The sequence below is a fragment of the Myotis myotis genome, unplaced genomic scaffold (genome assembly GCF_014108235.1).
Source record: "Myotis myotis isolate mMyoMyo1 unplaced genomic scaffold, mMyoMyo1.p scaffold_m19_p_11, whole genome shotgun sequence".
NCBI lineage: Eukaryota > Metazoa > Chordata > Mammalia > Chiroptera > Vespertilionidae > Myotis > Myotis myotis.
The window spans coordinates 31,296,741-31,315,468 of record NW_023416315.1 but is presented as its reverse complement, the minus strand read 5'-3'; the positions used below and the strand labels follow the sequence as shown (position 1 = coordinate 31,315,468).

Here is an 18,728-nt window from a genome sequence, read left to right as displayed (position 1 = left end):
CAAGAAAGAGTAAAAATGAAATTGTCATTTTAACTGCTTTGGGATGGTATATTTACTTAGCCGGTCTTATCTTTGTTTTCCTCCTGGGTTTATGATTCAAACCCTTAAATTTACATAAAAAAGATTTTTTTTTTTAAAGTTCAAGTTTGTGCACATGAAAAGGACAATGAATCTTTTTAAAGGAAATACATTTTATTAAGTGAATTATAATATTTTTTTCCTTTCAGTTGGGAACAACATTGATGTAAATGGAATTTAAGGTGCCACATTTTGAAGAAAGAGGCAACTGACATTTGTAGTAACTATTATAAAAAACATATTAAATGAACTTTAATACATAGAAGTTAAAGATGGTCAATGCAAATCAATGGCAAGACCATTTAACATGACTTCAATAGATAATTTTTGGTGAAGCAATTTCACATAAATGACTTTGAGTTTGAATACATCAAATTTCACCCTCATGGCCAATAGAATTATTGAGAACTAGTGTCTCAGTACATGGATTTGTGCACATTGAAAGGAAATTAGTCCCTCCGGTGCAAGGACTAATGCAGGCGGTCCCGGGTGGTGGCAGTAGGGGCAGGACTGGACAAGATGGGTGGACATGCCCTGAAGCCAACCTCCCGTGGTCCCTCCCCTCCCGGGGCCCCTCTGGCAGGTGGGGTCCCTTGGCCTGGCCTGCAAGGATTGGGCCAAAACTGGCTCTCCAACATCTCCCGAGGGGTCCCGGAGTGTAAGAGGAATTGCAAGGAATCGGGCTCCTTCCTCTTTGGTTCTGGGGTGCATCACCCAAGAACCGCCGCTGTCAAGTGACCACAGCTTGGCAGCTCCTGTGTTGAGCGTCTGCCCCCTGGTGGTCAGTGCGCATCATAGCTACTGGATGGTCGGACAGTCGGATGGTCGCTTAGCCTTTTATATATATAGAATGTATAAATTATTAAGTCCATTTGTTTGCATATATTCCCGGTGACTATCCAGGGAACATAAAGACACTGGACCAATAATAGCAATTCATCATGACTTAATTTAGTCTTCACCTGCTTAGCATTCAGTCTTAAATAGACATCTTCTCATTCTCTCAATTATTGATGGCAACTAACCCAAAAAAGTTTTGGTCCAGTACTTCAATAAGCTTAGATAAACAAACACGTCTCTGTCTCTCTCGCTCACCTAATTATCTTTTTTTTTGTTGTAATTAGTTATGATGTTTCTGTCCTGCTTTTGAATCCATTATAACTACTGGGAGTGATTTTCCTATAATTTGTTTCCCTCTGGCTGTCACGGAGGCAGGATGAGGTGGAGCTGGTGATTATTATGCTCAAAATACTAGGGGATGAGATGCAATTATCCCAGTTAGCGTGGACTTCGGCAAACTCGTGCTGCTTCCTTTCAGTAGAGGGATTATTTTTAGATATTAAGCTCCTTTGTATGATGTTAACTTGTTCATTTAGGAGAAAAAAATCAGAAAACTCCAAGGGTGGAATTAACCTTGATGAATCAGCACTACTTATGAAAAGTAGTGAAGCAAAAACCAAAAGGTAATTTAGCAAAATGGCTCTTGAAATGATTAAAATTAATTATAGCCTCTGGCAAGAGTTTAGTCTTGAGCCAAGGCACCTTGCATCTCCTCTCTAGTCCACCCTAGCCGGCCAAGTATTCACCTTCAAACACTCCAATTCTGTCCTACCTCCCTTTCTTTAGTAACTCCCCATTTCCCCCAAGTTGGCTGCTTGATGTTCCTGAGGGCCCTTTCACTTCCTGTTCAGCACCCCTTTTGTTCTGTAATAGACTAAGAATTATCCCAGTGCTGCTTCGTATGTTATAATTAAATATATAGGTATGTATGCATTATATATAACATATATAATAAGTAAAATATAGCATATATAGAATGATACCATTTTATAAAATATTATCGCCACATGACAGATTCATAGAAACATTCTGGAAGAATAGATATTAAAAGTTTAATGTGACAAAGGAATTGTGGGTGATTTTATTTTATTTATTTTTATATCTATATTTAAAAATTAAAAAAAAATCACATGAGGGAGATATATTAGTCTGCGGCCAGAACAAAATATTTCCACTAAAAACCTGTCAAAGTTTGGGAAATTTTCTTCAGAGGCCCCAATTTCATTATAAAGAGAATTAAAAAAATACTTGAATGACAGTAGCATTACTGGAAAAATAAGTACATATAGTACAAAGAAGGTAGACTATACTTTTATATATGTAAAAGGTTGGTTTATTTTTAGAATTCAAATAAGCACTATATTGATTTTTATTTTTTGCCCCGAGCATACTTGAATTGTTACTCTCCACATTCAAAATTAATGGCAAATAAGAATTTGCAGTATTCAAAAATATACATCAGTTTACTTTGGCTTTGGATGAAGAGAAAAAATTCCTCATGCTTAAATAAGTTCAACCATTCTATTAAAACATTTAAAATGACATTTTTATCCTCATTGGCTTCTTCACTTAGTTGACAAGTCTGGATGACTTTGGTTTTGTTCTAAGTGCAGAGCCAGTGGCCCTGAAGTGCAATGAAGTGTTTTTCAGGCTTTCTCACAGCTTTGTACTTTGATCTCACTCTTCTGTTCTCTTGGCCAAATCCTTCCCTTCCTTTTGTATCCCACAAAGCTTATTCCATATCTGAGTCCTTTGAAGTCAAAGGCAAAACAAGACTTGGATAAGCTGATTTTCCCACATCTCTCCAGATGAGTTTTGCTAGAGACCGGATGTATTACCAAGGCTCAGGTAGACATGTTCTCCAGCAAACAGCTACGGGTGATTCCTAGTGATTGTCTGTGATGAAGAATAGGGAGGAAGCATGGGTGTATATGTGTTTATAGACATAGGGTATAGCTTCCAAGTATATTCTCTGTAAAATTAATGGAGGAAAAGCTATCATAAGTGTGTTTGCTGGAGAAAACCTGTAGACCAAGATAGGGAAAGAACTCCAGAGCTATGCGTCTTTTAAGATTCCTTATCCTGCCAAAAATGAAAACTCTTTTTTTTTCTTAGCAGGAAGTCAGGTTCATTATAAAATTATTTGTTATGTTATCATTTATCATTTTGTCTTTATTTTTAGGTAATTTCATTGTAATCTATAGAAAGTCAATAAATACCTATGAATAACTATTTTATTATTCATGTATTTGTTCAGATTAGTTATTAATAACTTCGAGAAATCCTTAATTCCAATATAAAGAACTGTTTGAAATTAATATACATAGCAAAGGAAGATAAATTGGATATAATTAAGTGATTTGGAATCCCACCTCTGCTGCATAATAATTCTTTTTTACCTTACTTTCCTGCTCTTCATACATTAGGATGAAAAAATGCTTTTTATAAACTTTTTTGTTTGTCATTAAAGGGATTTCCTAATGTCTGGGCTAGTTGTACTGCTCTTCAGAAATCTTTGGCTTTTTGGGAAACTGTATTTTGGAATGAATACTACAACTCTATTTATATTGCAATAGTGCAGTATTAAAACTTACTGTTGTGATTTTTTTTTTTTTTAAACTGTGATGCAGATGGTTTGAGTGGGCAAACATTTATCTATCAAACACCCAGGATTTCCACAAATTGTTTTAAAAGCAGCCAGGATTTTATTGGATCCCCAAACAGTTGTTGTTGCTTTTTCCAAAATAGAGTTTAAAATAAAGATATTTATATAAAACACTCAAATTTAATATTTAAAATAATTTTTTAAAATTTTCTTATATGAGTGAGAAATCCTTCAGGGGGTAAGCAGTAATTTTCTAGAAACTTGTAAGGTTTCCTTTTGAGTAACTTTGGATCATTTGTGATAGTTATATTATCTATAATAACAAAAGCATAATATGCGAATTAGACTGGACAGCCAAACAGCCTTCTGGACGTCATTCCGACGTCCTTCCAGACGAAGCTGCAGTGGTGGGGGCCGAGGCAGAGGTGGTTAGGGGCGATCAGGCAGGCAGGCGAGAAGTTAGGGGCATCAGGCAGGCAGGCAGAGTGGTTGGGGGGCAATCAGGCAGGCAGGCAGGCGAGTGGTTAGGAGCCAGTGGACCCAGATTGCGAGAGGGATGTCCGACTGCCGGTATAGGCCCGATCCCTGGGGTCCCAGATTGCGAGAGGGTGCAGGCCTGGCTGAGGGACCCCCTCCCATGCACAAATTTCATGCACTGGGCCCCTAGTTCCTATATAATTATTTACACAGATTACCTATATGTATGCACAAGAAACAAAAAGATTCTGCATGAGAAAGTTGCTAATTGATGCTTTAAATGTATTGTACTCATTACTAATTTCTTTTCAGTTTAGCTCATGACTAGATAATTATATCTTTTGAGGAGAGTTAAAAATTAATGCAAGATTTAAGAATGTGGGAAGGATGCATAGGAAACTAAAGAGTATTGAATCTAAGTGGAGTAAAACTACAGGGTTTTTTTTTAAGTAAAGGGACTTTTAATTTTTGCTTTTTATCCTTCGAATAGCTTGAGATTTTTACAATTACTATGTTTTACAATTATAATGAAATCAATTAAAAAATGCTGCTGGTGTGCTATTGAACTATTCCAGAAGAGAGAAATTTCATATGCATGTAGCATTTAGTGGCCTGTAAGAATCCAAGAATAATTATATTTTAATTTTAGTAGTTGCCATTTGGGTCAGGTTCTCAGAAATCTGATTGTAAATAAGGGAAATTTCCTTCATAAAGATACACATAGATTTCCCATCAAATGACTTCTGTCCCATTCCCATTTTTACATAGAACTGGTAATGAAATTTTCAGAGGCTGTCACTTAGTATAAGCAATGTTATTGTTTAATAGTTATAACTTTTACGGTGTCCTGCTGTAGGGAGGAAACAATAATTTTCCCTCTACCCTTGAGTTCTTAGCTGAGACCCCCCCTCAAATAAAAGACAGTTTAATATGAGAAAAATAAAAAAAAGTTTATTAACATGCACAATTCATGTATACCTGGGAGATACCTAGAAAAAAACGAGTTGCTCAAAGAGGTGGTTTAGAATTCAGGCTTCAATGTTGTCTTAATAGGGAAAGGGATGAGGGAGTACAGGCCTCTTAAAGGAGAATAAATGATTTTTAGGAAAGATTAACGGACCTTTAGAAGATAGATGGGAGGAATGGTAGTTTGTGACAAAGTTTGTCTGGGTGAAGTATGGACTGACTTCCAGTCTTCGCTCCTGTGATGAGAGTTTATTTTCCCTGATTGATGAAACTCCTGGAGAGGGAATTTATGACAATTGAGTTCCTTTTGAAGGACCTGTCTTTAGGAAGATAAGGGAAGTTCAGATAAAGCCTCTCTCTGCATTTGCTGTTTTTCAAGTGCTACACTTTAAAATAATCAATATGCCAAAGTGGCTTATTTTGGGGTGGCAAATTGTGCTACCCTCCACTGCTTTTCAGAATAACCATACTTACACCACAATTCGTTGATTTAATATCCTGTACTAGGAGCTACCTTCAAAGATCAACAAAATCTTGAGAAGAGCTAACTTGTGGCTCTCTAGTAAACAAACCCTTATATCCTAAGAATTTTTTACCCTTTTGTCCTTCATGGTAGTTTTTACCTAGATCCAGGAATCAGAGTTTAACCAAAATATAACACAGAGCATTTTCAATGGTATTTGAAGGAGTTGGTCAATATCCCTAGACTGATTAACTTGATAAACCAATGCATAAACATAAAAGGCAATAGCAAAAAAAATTAAAAATAAACCTAGTTCAAAAAAATCTTGCCAATGTGTAAGGGAGAATTCCAAAATAATTTGCTATTGAATTGGATTTTTAAAAACACATGTGACTCTTTAATTACTATTCCAATGTCTAATCTCCAAATTTAGAAACCCATGAGTACTGAAGCTAAGTTCACATTCATAAATAAAATCTCCAGAGCAGAAGATTAAAAGCATGAATGAAGATCACTTTACTACCAGGTCAGTGCAATCACTGGGTGGATTCCGGGACCCACCGAGTCGCCTGCAGATGTTGTGTTGGTCTGTAATCCTCATGAAAGCCTGCATTGCTATTCTCACCTTGGCATTCACATGGCCACACCTGGTATTCTCAGTAGCACAATGTGTTCTCCATGGAGTGCTTTTTTTTTTTTTCTTCTTTTTTTTTCCCCAGCTTTAAATGTGGTACAGGAAAATGCTGCATCTCTGACTTTGTCTTTGGGACATTGTCATAGTATTAAATATAATGGCATGTCATTTTGTGACACCAGACAATCTATTCAAAACTTTAAGAAAAAACAAGCATCTCTCAATTAAGAGACATGATCAGTTCTGTGAAAGTGTTTTATATCATGTTTATTTCTTTCTTTCACTAATGCTACATTTCAGAAGTCCTTTTTTGTATGAAATCTTTTCGTGTATATTTCTTTAGTTAGAAAATAAGTGAAAAAATGTACTTGAAAATAAGTCATATTGAAAACAGTATAAAGCCTATATTTCATATTTGAGTGAAAGAGTAGGGAAAGTTATATATATATATTTTGGTGCTGATATTAAAAATATGGATATTCATATACATGATCATTATCTTTTCTTACATGGGCTTTATATCTGAATGGTTTCCAAAATTAGTAGGGGCAAAGTAGAATTTAAATTGAAGTTATGAGTTATGGCCTTGAATTAATATAAATGAAATTTCTTCATTGCAAAGCTCAACCACCATCTCTAAACTTAATCCTTTTCCTGACTGCTTCTCAAGGCTGCTATTATCTTGAACCTATTGTATTTTCTTTCAGACCTTTTTATTCCCTCTTCAGAGCTTGTATTTAGAGTCCCAAAAATCCTTAAAAAGAAGTCAGCTTGTGGTAAATTTTCACTAAGATTGTTACCTATATTTAGATTTTACCTGGAAGTTATTTTTCTTTGAATCAATAAGATAAAATATTTTTCAGTATGCTGCACATTTGCCATTAAAAAGTATTTTCTTTAGAAGAAATAAAACTTGAAATTTACAATGTAACAATTTTCTTCCTCCTAAACAAAACAAGAAGAATAATTACTTGCTGAATTATAGATTCAATTGCTAGTATAAAACCTATATAATTCTATTAACAATTTTTAAATGATCTCATTTGAAAAAAGATTGTACGTAGATTCTTTTCTTCATTGTTATTTGCTCTTGTAAGTTTTAATAATTAAGTATAATTTTGATAAAGTATGTCAGGAAAGAGGTTTTTAAATCATAGCTTTTTCCCAGAAGATACACATACATGCTCCCAATAATGAATATCTAGGGAAAAAAATGATTTGAACCCTTTTGTTATAAACAAGGAATTTCCTACCAAGAAAGTTTCCTCTCTTTTTCATTTCTCCACATTTTTTACATCTTCCAGAAACAAATATCATTAGGTAGTGTCAGCATAGTCAAGATACTAAGGAGAGGCATAACATAAAGAAACCAAATCATCCAAATGTGGTCTTTAGAAAGCAGAATGTGAACAAATAAACATTTTATAAAAATACCTGGTGTCCCCTCAAAAATGTATACACATTTTTTCTGATAGCTCAATTGATGTTTCTTTATTTTCAAATGTAATCAATTAGAACTAATAATTATTCAAAGTGTGTACACATTTTTTTGGGACACCCTATCTATACATATATATTTAAAAGGTAGCCTGATGCACGTAAATACTAATGAAATATGGCCTATCCCATAGAGAAAATGCTTTGACCCACTAGTTCATACTCAGAATGGCGTAGCCAATTGTATAATGTGCATAGCAACAGTGGATAATAAACTCTGGTTGCTTAGCCATAATGATAATATCTCATTGTTGAGTAGTACTTTTACAGTTTAAATATAGTTCTTTCATATCTCAAATAACATTATAAAATAGTTGCAATCTCTTTTGGCAAATGAGAACACAGATGCTGGCAGATTGCAAATGTTCTATGGGGTTACTCACCAAGCAAATGCAGGCCATGCCTGAATCTCAAGGTTGTCTAAATTAAAAACGTTGGCTCTTTCCTCCAACTCATGCTGTCTCAATCTTGCAATGAAGAGTCCAGAGTCCACTAGTAATGATTTGGCAGTTAAATTCTTGGCAGGGACTCTGGCTCCTGAGGTGTGCATTTTCAGCCCTGTTATCTTTCTCTTCTCAGCCACAGCTTGGTTTGGTCTGCGTTTGCATTGCCCCATAGGCAGCAATAGGGCATTTAGTCCTGCCTTTCCTGGAAGACCTGAGTGAAAGGTGAGCCATGAAGTCCACTCAAGGTTTCAGTTCCTGGATTATCTGCAGGGAAAGAAAATGACCCATGTGACACAGGGCTTCTTCAAATCTGTACTGTACAGACTGTAGTGACTCAGAATTGTAGTCTACTTCCAACCCTTGTTCTGTGCCTTGGAAGAATTCCTTCAGTGTTTCTTTTTAATATTCCCTGAGGAAGAGTACAGCTAGTTCTGGAAGTGGAAGGCTGAAGGTTGAAGGATGAAGACCCTTTCTGTGAGAGGCAGTGCAGTGCAGCAGCTAGGAGCTGACTGTGGACTCTGGGTTCTGTCTTTGTCTCTGTGGCTTTCTATCCCTGTGACTTTGACATTACAAGTCTCAGTTTCCCCATTTGTAAAATGGAGATGATGATGATGATGATGGTGATAATAATACCTATCTGACAATGGCCTTACGAGATAGGTATCTGTGACGTGGTTACAGTGGTGCCAGTGGTTGCAGTGGATATAGTGGGTACAGAAGTGCTACATAAATGTTGGCTATCATTTGGCATTGAAGAACTTTTTCTGCATTTGAAAAAAATAGTGGCACAGCATATTTGAAAAAATATTGAATTTATTAGGGTGACTTTTTAAGTATACAATTCTATAATATATATGTACTAGAGGCCTGGTGCATGAATTCGTGCACGGGTGGGGTCCCTCGGGGTGGCCTGTGGGGATCAGGCCCCAGTTCGTACCCACAGGCTTGCAGCCTCACCTTACACCCCCAGCCTTGCAGCCCTGCAGCCCCACATGGCACCCCACCTTGGCCTGGTGCCACTCCCTCACCTGCTCCACCATCCTGCCTGTGGGGTGATCAATTGGGGCTGGGCCCCCTACTTGGCTCCCACAGCACCTGGGAGCCGGGCAGTGGCCCTGCCCCTACAGCCGCTGCTTGTCGCCATCTGTGGGGTGATTGGGTCCCTGCTCACACCCACCTTGGCCTGGCACCGCCTGCTCACCTGCTCCACCATCCCACCACAGTCCCACTCTGTTTGGGGCCTACTGGGGGCCAGCAGTGCCTCCATTGCCGCCCACTGCCAGTGCTGCATCGCCTACACTCACCATGCTCCGCACCGCCCCCTGGTGGTCAGCGCACATCATAGTGAGTGGTTGAACTCCTGGTTGAATTCCTGGTTGAACAATTTGCATATTAGGCTTTTATTATATAGGATTGTATGGTGTGTTCACTACCCACAGGTCCCCTTCTGTCACCATTTAGCTTCACTTTACATGCTTCTACCTGCCCCTCCCCTCCCCCATACTGTTGTCTATGCTGTGAGGTTTATTTTTTCTTAATCCTTCACTTTTTTCCTCCAGACTCCCTTCTCCTCTGACAGCCGTCAGTGTCTGAGTTTATTTCTATTTTGTTTGTTTATTTTATCATTAGATATGAGTGAAATCATATGGTATTTGCCTTTCTCTGCCTGGCTTACTTAATTTAACATAATACTCTCTAGGTCCATTCATGCTGTCGTAAAAGGTAAGATTTCCTTTGCTTTTTATTTTTTTATGTCTGGGTAGTATTTTATTGTATAGATGTACCACAGCTTTTTTATTCACTCATCTACTGTTGGGTACACTTAGCCTGCTTCCAAATCTTGGCTATTGTAAATAATGCTGCAATGAGGTTAGGGGTGCATATATTCTTTCAAATTAGTGTTTTGGGTTTCTTCGGGTATATTCCCAGAAGTGGAATCGCTGGATCATAAGAAAGCATATCTTTATGATGCCTAAAGAGAATGTTCAAAAGTATAGCAAGAGCACATTTGGTCAAATATATCCAGATCATTGCACTGGAATAGAATTACCATGTGTACATCAGAACCAAGTACATGTACATAATCCATGCATAGACCTAGGGATACTATTTGCAGTGGCTGAAATAGTGAAAAGGAAGTGTTGGGTCAATGATTTACAGATAGTTTGTTAAAGGAAAACCTCTCTAGTTCAATAAATCAGTCCACTAGCAAGTATCTATTGGTTTATGACTTCCAAAAAACTGATAATTTTTCATGCTAAACTCACATGCCTGAAGAATCAGACAGGGAAACTGCTTATGGCAGTCTACAAACTTCTTATTTCAAAGTTAAAATGAAGAGCCCTAAAGCTGGTTTGGCTCAATGGATAGAGCCTCGGAAGGGTCCCGGGTTCAATCCGGTCAAGGGCACCTACCTCTGTTGCAGGCTCCTCCCTGGCCCGGGCCCTGGTCAGGGCTCATGCAGGAAGCAACCAATCAATGTGTTTCTCTTACATGGATTTTTCTCTTTGCTTTTTCCTCTCTCTTCCACTCTCTTTTTTTTGTTGTTTTAAAAATATATTTTTTAATATTTTATTGATTTCTTTTTTTTACAGAGAGGAAGGGAGAGAGATAGAGAGCTAGAAACATCAATGAGAGAGAAACACCGATCAGCTGCCTCCTGCACATCCCCCACTGGGGATGTGCCCGCAACCCAGGTACATGCCCTCGACCGGAATCGAACCTGGGACCCCTCAGTCCGCAGGCCGACGCTCCATCCACTGAGCCAAACCACTTTCGGCTCTTCCACTCTCTTGAAAAAAAACAATGGAAAAATATCCTTGGATGAAGATAAAAAAAAGAAAAAAGTTGAAATGAAGGGGCGGAGCTATAAAGAATTACATATTTTAAAGGAGCTTCTAAGCCTGTGTCTTTCTGTTTACTCAGCCATCTGAGTCATGTGAGAGGCAGCACATTCTGGCCACTTTGCTGCCTGTGAAGGGCCATGGTGGGCTTCAGCCCTCTCCGAGTCTGAGTCCAGCTCTGCCACTTGCAAAATGTGTCAGTTTAGACATTTTAATCTTCCCTACACTCAGCAAAAATGGTCATGAGAGTAATAATACTTACCCCATAGAATGGTTTAATCTATGTGAAGTGTCTAGATCTGTTAACAATATAATTTAACTCTTTTAAATGAATAGTTTAATCTCCCACTCTTGATGTTATTTCTCTGGGGTTCCCAAGACAGAAACCTGGGGATCATCTTCTATTTATTTTTCTCTCTTAAATCACTCCTAACGCACATTCAGTTGTTTAGCTAGGGTCTTGCCAATGGTAATCTCCCTGATCCATCTTATAGTTAGCCTGTCATTTCTGCTTCCATTTTTTCTTGATGGGGTTTTTTAATAATCTCTTACTTTATCTCCCACTCAATAAGTGTATATTGTAAGTACTTTAACTACTTATGGGTGCAAGGGTGGTATTTGTTTATTTTTTTTATGTTTATAACCTAATGCCATCTCAGTGCCTTATACACCATAGATACTAAATACACATGAGCGCGCGCGCAGCGCACACACACACACACACACACACACACACTCACTTTTTAAAATTTCGGTTTCATAATTTTATTTGACAATCAGTGATTAAGTTCCATCCATATTAACAGTTTGTAGGTGTTTTAAAGCGGTGACAGCTACGTAGGTAACCAATGTATGGGACTTGTTTGGTGAATCTTCATCCTCATTATGTTTTCTGGACAACCACACCTGGATGGGACATTCCTTATTCCTTTGGCCCAGACAGCTTTGTTGGGCCTGTTGTCAATGCACACATCTGGAGTTCCCATCTCCTTCAGGGCAAATTTCCAGATCTCTTTGAGTGCCCGAGGGGCACGCTTCTTGAAACCCACTCCATGGATGTGCTTGTGAATGTTGATGGTGTATTCTCTGCTCACTACCTCGTTGATGGCAGAATGGCCCTTCTTTTTGCTGCCCTTGTTTGTGGGAGCCTTTCTACCAAGCCCAGGTTGGAAAGGAACACACACACACACACACATACACGTGCACACACACACACTTTTAAAAAAATTAACAAAATAGTTGAATTACACTCACTGTCACTGAAATTACTCTTCAAAATGTAAAATGGATCATGTTATTCTCTGCTTACAACCTTTTGGTGATTTTCCTTGTGTATTAATTGGGATTCTCAGAGAAATAGTGACACAAAATTAACATTGACATCATTGCTCAGGAAGTAATATCAAACTCTTGGCATTGAATTTAAGACCTTTCATGATTTGGTCTGTCTAGCTCTTCAACTGCATTGCCCACCATTCGAAACCACTCACAGTGCCACTCATGAGTCGTGTAACATTACCCTCCTGAGCTGTGACACCTGCTGCTTCCTCCACACCGAACTCCCTGTCACCTTGCTACATGCCTTTACTCTTCAAAACTTTTAAAAAACATTTTTCCTTTTCTGAAGGCTTTCATTGTGTTTCTCATTCTGTCTCACTTGGAAGATTTGGGCCCTGCTAGCTTATGCCTCTTCTGTTCCATGTGCATATGGAACTGATAGCATGAGTGTAATGATTGTTTCGTGGTTTCTTCTAGGACTTTCCTGCAAGCAAAGTCTAGGACTTCCCTGTTTTAGTCATCTTTTTTGTTGTTGTTAATCCTCTCCTGAGGATATTTTTTCCATTGCTTTTTTGAGAGAGTGGAAGGGATGGAGAGAGAAACATTGGTGTAAGAGAGACACATTGATTGATTGCCTCCCACATGTGCCCCAACCAGGGCCAGGAATTGAGCTTGGGATTGAGCCCGCAACTGAAGTATGTGCCCTTGACCGGAGTTGAACCTAAGATACTTTAGTCCATGGGCTGACGCTCTAGCAACTGAGCTGAGCTGGCCAGGGCTGTTTTGGTCACCTTTTTATTTGCATCTCTATTAGGAAGACAAGTTCTTAGCAGGTGCCTAGTTAATGTTGTTTAATTTCTTCATGGGGAAATGAACTAGTGTATTGATGATTTTTAAAAAATAGAACCCCCCATTTTTCTTATTCTTATTATTCTGTTTTTCTCTTTTTAGAATCCAGATCACATTTTGAATTATTGATGTTACAAGGTACTGTCTATCCAAACTTCAGAGAGTTTGAAATTCTCAGCAATAGAACTTCCAGAAGCTTCTATTATATCACAGACATCACCTCTGAGGGTTAACATACTAGTATAGGCTGGTCTAGGGAAGAGAATGAAATCTCAAGGGAATAAGAAAGAGCCTTAAGAAAAAAATAGGTCATGAATAATAAAATTGTCATTTTCACAAGCTTTTTTGACCCATGTTCTAGCAGCGTGACTTTTAAGTTTTCAATGCACATATAAATAAAAACATGAATTTATGAAAGAACCACAGACTCAACTATCCATGATAATGATAAATAACCTCTGAAGAACAGGAGGGTACAGATAAATTTTCTCAGTCTAGTAACGTCAAAATCATTTACATATGCTATTCAATTATTTACTGAAAGATATATACTGAGAATTGAAGCCATCAATTCAAATATATTTAAAATGTAACATTGATGGACCTGGTAAGATGAATAAATTACTTAATCATTTCATGCTTCATTCTTATAATTTTTGTGCTTTTTCAATTCTTATACTTTTTTTGGGAATTTTAGCTAATGTATAATTGGTGCTGGCTTTCCCTTTTCTCTAAAAAATGTGTAACTTTAAAAATAATGTTTAAAGTCCCATTCTACTTAGAGATTAAAAGCTTATGCTAGTTATTCAGAGTTTATACTTAGGTGAATGCTGAAAATATTTCTGTAGCTATTATGGCTCTCTAGAATGAAGATTCCCTCCATCCCTGGCATTATAGAATAGGCTGGAAAGGCATGATAACAAGTATTTTTCATTTATTTGCTTTTTGTGATAATTGAAACCAGGAACTGGGACATAATTCCTGCATTATATTCTGTGCTGCTGTGGCACCTATTCAGACATTTCTCAGATATTCACACTGCAGATGAATTAATATTAAAAGGAAGAGGTGACCCCATTTCTTTTGCCAAGTTTCAGCTTCAGGAGGCATCAGAAAATCAAAGAGAATTTTCCTCCCCCGAGCTGTCTACTCCTAAGGTGATCGTTGGTAAATCAAGCTAAGCCGGTGTGCTTTCTTAGAGGGCGCTTTGTTGTTATGGGGAAAGCAGTCCCATTCCTCATACTCTGGAGGCTAGCACTGGCTTGAAAAGGGCAGCGTGTGTATTCTTTAACACAGAACTTCATGGCGCTTGGAGTCAGATGACCAGGTTCAAATTCAGGGCAAGTTATCTAACCATTCTAGAATTTCATTTCTTTAGCTTGAAAATCCAAATGTTTAATATTACCAGTTCCTTGCATTGTTGTGAGCTTTGATAATCCATGTACCCTTGCACTAAGTATACAACAAATATTATCTATTTTTTAAAATATATTTTTATTGATTTTAGAGAGGAAGGGAAAGAACAGAGAAATAGAAACATCATTGTTGAGACAGAATCATTGATCAGCTTCCTCCTGCATGTCCACATTGGGGATCAAGCCTACAACCCAGGCATGTGCCTTGACAGGGAATCAAATCGTGACCTCCTTTGTTCATAGGTTCACGCTCAACCACTGAGCCATGCCAGCCAGGCCAAATATTATCTATTTTTATGATTCCCTGCCCCCCCCCCCCTGTTTGGTTTTCTGTTTTGTTGTTTGTTTGTTTTTATTAACAAGCATTTTTGGAGAAAAGTCAGAGCCTGATTTTAAAATTTGGCAATCTTGGCAGTTTTATGAGTTATGTTTTTTATTGCAAAGATGCAAATTTGGCTAGTTGGTTTGATATATATATAAATATATATATACAAAACTTTTAGTTTATGTGTATAATGTCACTCCCCCCTTCCCCCCAATCTCCACCAACTCCTCACATTTAACATTTTTGGCTAGGATATATAAGAAGTTAGAGGCTGGGGGTGGTTTTTCTTCAATATTTCTCTCTATTTCTAAAATTAGTCTTTTCTCTCCGGTATATTTTGCTCCAGGTTCACACGTATGCAGGGAACTGATGACGAGGCAGTGCCATTCGATGCTGTGTTCAGACTGGTGTGTTTATCAGTGGAGAGTCTGGCCGCCAGACCTAGATAAACACATGCTTATCAACAACCAACACCATATGGCAGGAAACAGCCTCTGACTTGGGCAGTGGCATCCAGGATCGGCCCTCCTGGTGTCTGCACGGGGCCCAGCTGCCAGAGTACAAATTAATTGCTTCTCTTCTTTTTGCTCCCCTGGAAGGTACTAGTATATATCCCAAAGCTTTTGTTCTGGCCATCATACTATTTTTACCAACCATTCTATGCCAGTGCTATCCTTTCTATGACAAGCAACTCCTAGTTGTTTAATCCATTAATCAACTAATTACCGTAAATAATTTATTAAGGTACCAAATTTAATCAACTTGGATTTGCAGAGGGATAGCTCAAGAGAATTATTTACTTTCCAAAGTATACAAATGTAATACTTAAAAAGTTTTTAGATATTTCTGATGTATTGAAAAATAATGCTCATTTAGACAACAACACACCAAATGATGATAATGAAGTTAACTTATAAAAGCAGTGGATCTTTGGTTCAGAGATATGTTTAGAGAGGCAACAAGAATTTGAAGTACCATTAAAATATGAGTCAAAGTCAATTGCCTGCTTCTTTTTCTTGGTCAATCGAATTGTCAACGAACATTCTTGAGCCATTTTCTCATGAGAACTGTCCCTCCTGTGAAGGCCATGTGCTTTCAAATATTTTTCCTCCAGGTGTTTTGCCATCTTCCTGCAGGAATCAAGGGTTTGATGTGTAAGGCTGATGTTTTCATATACTGTGGGAAGGTTGTCCTCTATTTCTTTTCTTTTTTCTTTTTTAATATATTTTATTGATTTTTTACAGAGAGGAAGGGAGAGGGATAGAGAGTTAGAAACATCGATGAGAGAGAAACATCGACCAGCCGCCTCCTGCACACCTCCTACTGGGGATGTGCCCACAACCAAGGTATGTGCCCTTGACCAGAGTCGAACCTGGGACCATTCAGTCCGCAGGCAGACGCTCTATCCACTGAGCCAAACCGGTTTGGCAGGTTGTCCTCTATTTCTAAGTGGTAAATTCCCTTCTCCTTTGAAGTTGCATTTCATGTTCTGGATGTGGATCAGGATGTCTGTGGAGTCTTACCTGAAGACTTTGAACTTCACTGTGAAATTTTAAATCTTCACATTACTCTGGTTGGAGGTTTTAAAATTCACACTATAAATAATTTGTGCAAGTAGTTTTCTTCATGTAATTGAAGATACCCCTTGTTTTTCTCTTTTTGAGTTTAAGGTAGCATTTAAGTTAATATAATCGATGAGTTTCCTCAAATCAACATCTGACCGGCAATATTGGTCTCCATTTTCTGCTTCACTCTTGTTTCTATTTCCTGTTGCTGCAGTCATGTAATGTTTTATAAAGAGAGCAGGTAAGTTTATCAGCTTCAGTCCGGATGCAGTCATGGATTTTAATGGACTCTCTATCCTGTTTTCTCATGTGTTCAAATGTTCAAGCATTTCTTTCTGTTCTTTCAGCTCTGCCACTCCTTTTTACTATGTCTTTATTGATTTTTTTAGAGGGAAAGGGAGAGTGAGATAGAAACATAGATGAGAGAGAAAAATTGGTTGACTTCATCCTGCACACCTTCTACTGGGGATTGAGCCTGAAACCTGGGCATATGCCCTGACCAGAAATCAAATTGGCAACCTCTTGATGCATGGGACAACGCTCAACCAGCTGAGCCACACCAGCTGCCACTCTTTCATACCATTTAGCAATTTACTGTGTTAAGCAGGTTTAGGCTTTCCTGAAGCTGAACATTTTCTTCAAAACCTTTAACTATTTCTCTCTGATGCTGTTCTACATTCTTCTAAGATCCTTTCAGGTTATTTTTACCTTCAATCACTTGGGACTAGAGAAGATTTTATGTCTCTTTGATGACTATTTTTGTCCTTTAAGATGAGGCACCTTAACTGTATGAAGTAAAATTTTAGGAGACTTACTTTTCTGTTATTAGTTGAGAGATAACCTACTGTATCCCCCACAGGAAAGGTGGACCTGTTCACATCTCAATCTAAGTGCTGCCAAGCACAGAGTTTGTAACGTCAGAAGACTCACCGCCACTGCAGGTGACTCGAGGGCAACAAAGGCTTCTGTAATGAGTCTCATTGTCTCACTGGTTTTATGATACTTTTCAGCTCTAGTAGAAAATCTTTGCTGGCTTATTTTCCCTCAAAGGGAGGAGACGGAAGCTAGGTAGTCAGGAATTGGGACCATGGGAGGGAAGGAAATAAAACCGGGGCACCCAGCTAGGGGGAGTTACTAAGGCACCCCAACTGGGCAGGGAAAAGAGGGCATGGGTGAGAGACTTGACATGACCTTTAAAACATACCAACTTTGCTGAGACAGACAATGTGCAGATAACCAATCACAAGGCAGTAAGGCATATAAACCAATCCCAAGGATGTTGCTAAGGCAGAATTCTTTGAAAAGACCAATTAGGAGCTCGCAAGGCTGTCTCAACACCCTAAATGAAAAGGTGCACTCTTCTCCCCAACCCGCAGTGGCAGGGGAGCACATCCCAGCGCCAGTGTGGCTTATGGCCATATGGGACTCTATACATGGACTAATACACTTTAATTCCCATGGATGCTCTCAGTAAACTTTGGTTCCAATAACCATTTTTGTCTGCAACTTCATTCTTCGATTTTGCAAGACTATGAACTCTGACTCAACACCCCACATTTTGGTTTCAAAAGTACATCAGCATTTTTACTATCCAAATAATCGAAGCAGTACACATCAGAATTTCCAAGGGAAATTGCAATAGATTTGAGCCTTGTGTCCATAATTCAGATCACAACATCATTGCATAGCTGCCACAGGATTAACTGAAAAACTTTTTTTTTTTTTTGGTGACCATGAGGTGGCCTTCCCTGGCTCCACTGGGCACTTCAGCTCTGCTTCTGACCAATGGCTACAACAGCTTTCTCAACTGCCAATTTCTGACAACCAGGATAGACTACTAGTGGGCTACGAGAGGGCTCCATGTTAAAAAAGTATTGCTCTTTAAATTTGCTCTGACACTGCACACGTAGGAAGAATTCTTATTTGTACAGTGCACTGGGGGCAAGACCTGGCTGGGTAAGTTACCTACTCTCTCCGGAGCAGGGTTTCTGTACCCTTCTCAGAAATGCTCCCTTTTCTCTCATATGCCGCCCTCAGGAAATGACATAATAAAAGGTGTAAGCATTTGACATTCAGTTCTCTAATGGATCCTGTCTCCTTCCTTTGTCTGATTAATTTCTCTGCCATTCAATTGGAAAAATTCTCACAGAGGGATTAGAGTTCTTTTCTGTCTCTCTGCCTGTGTGTGTGTGTGTGTGTGTGACTTACCTTTAAAGTAATGGATATTTGAGGTAGTTCATCTCTATTTTTCTTTACTTTTTATCTCATTAAGAACAGCAGAGTAAGGTTACTTTTCATATGCTCACTAAGGGAGGGAGGCACTATGAAAATAGTTTTGAATAAGGGAAAGTATTGAGTGTACTTTGGAGCATGGGCAGCTATATAGTTTTCAGAGAAGTGAGGTCGTGGACACGATGAACACTGCTTCCCTCCAAAAGTGTTTGCCT

General features: G+C 38.4%; 2 long non-coding RNA genes across 2 annotated transcripts in view; one reads left to right on the top strand and one right to left on the bottom strand.

Annotated features, from left to right (window-relative positions):
* Nucleotides 1–18,330, top strand: part of LOC118666170 — a 96,953-nt gene extending 78,623 nt beyond the window's left edge. The window contains exons 8-13 of the long non-coding RNA XR_004970880.1: nt 5,863–5,955; nt 13,079–13,114; nt 15,063–15,315; nt 16,387–16,522; nt 17,141–17,222; nt 18,020–18,330. This is a non-coding gene — a long non-coding RNA (uncharacterized LOC118666170). The remainder of the gene's footprint in view (nt 1–5,862; nt 5,956–13,078; nt 13,115–15,062; nt 15,316–16,386; nt 16,523–17,140; nt 17,223–18,019) is intronic.
* Nucleotides 4,956–8,266, bottom strand: LOC118666171. The gene is made up of 3 exons (XR_004970881.1): nt 7,944–8,266; nt 6,881–7,008; nt 4,956–5,286 (listed from the first exon to the last, which is right to left on the bottom strand). It is a non-coding gene; the product is annotated as an uncharacterized LOC118666171 (long non-coding RNA).
* Nucleotides 18,331–18,728: the final 398 nt, after the last annotated feature.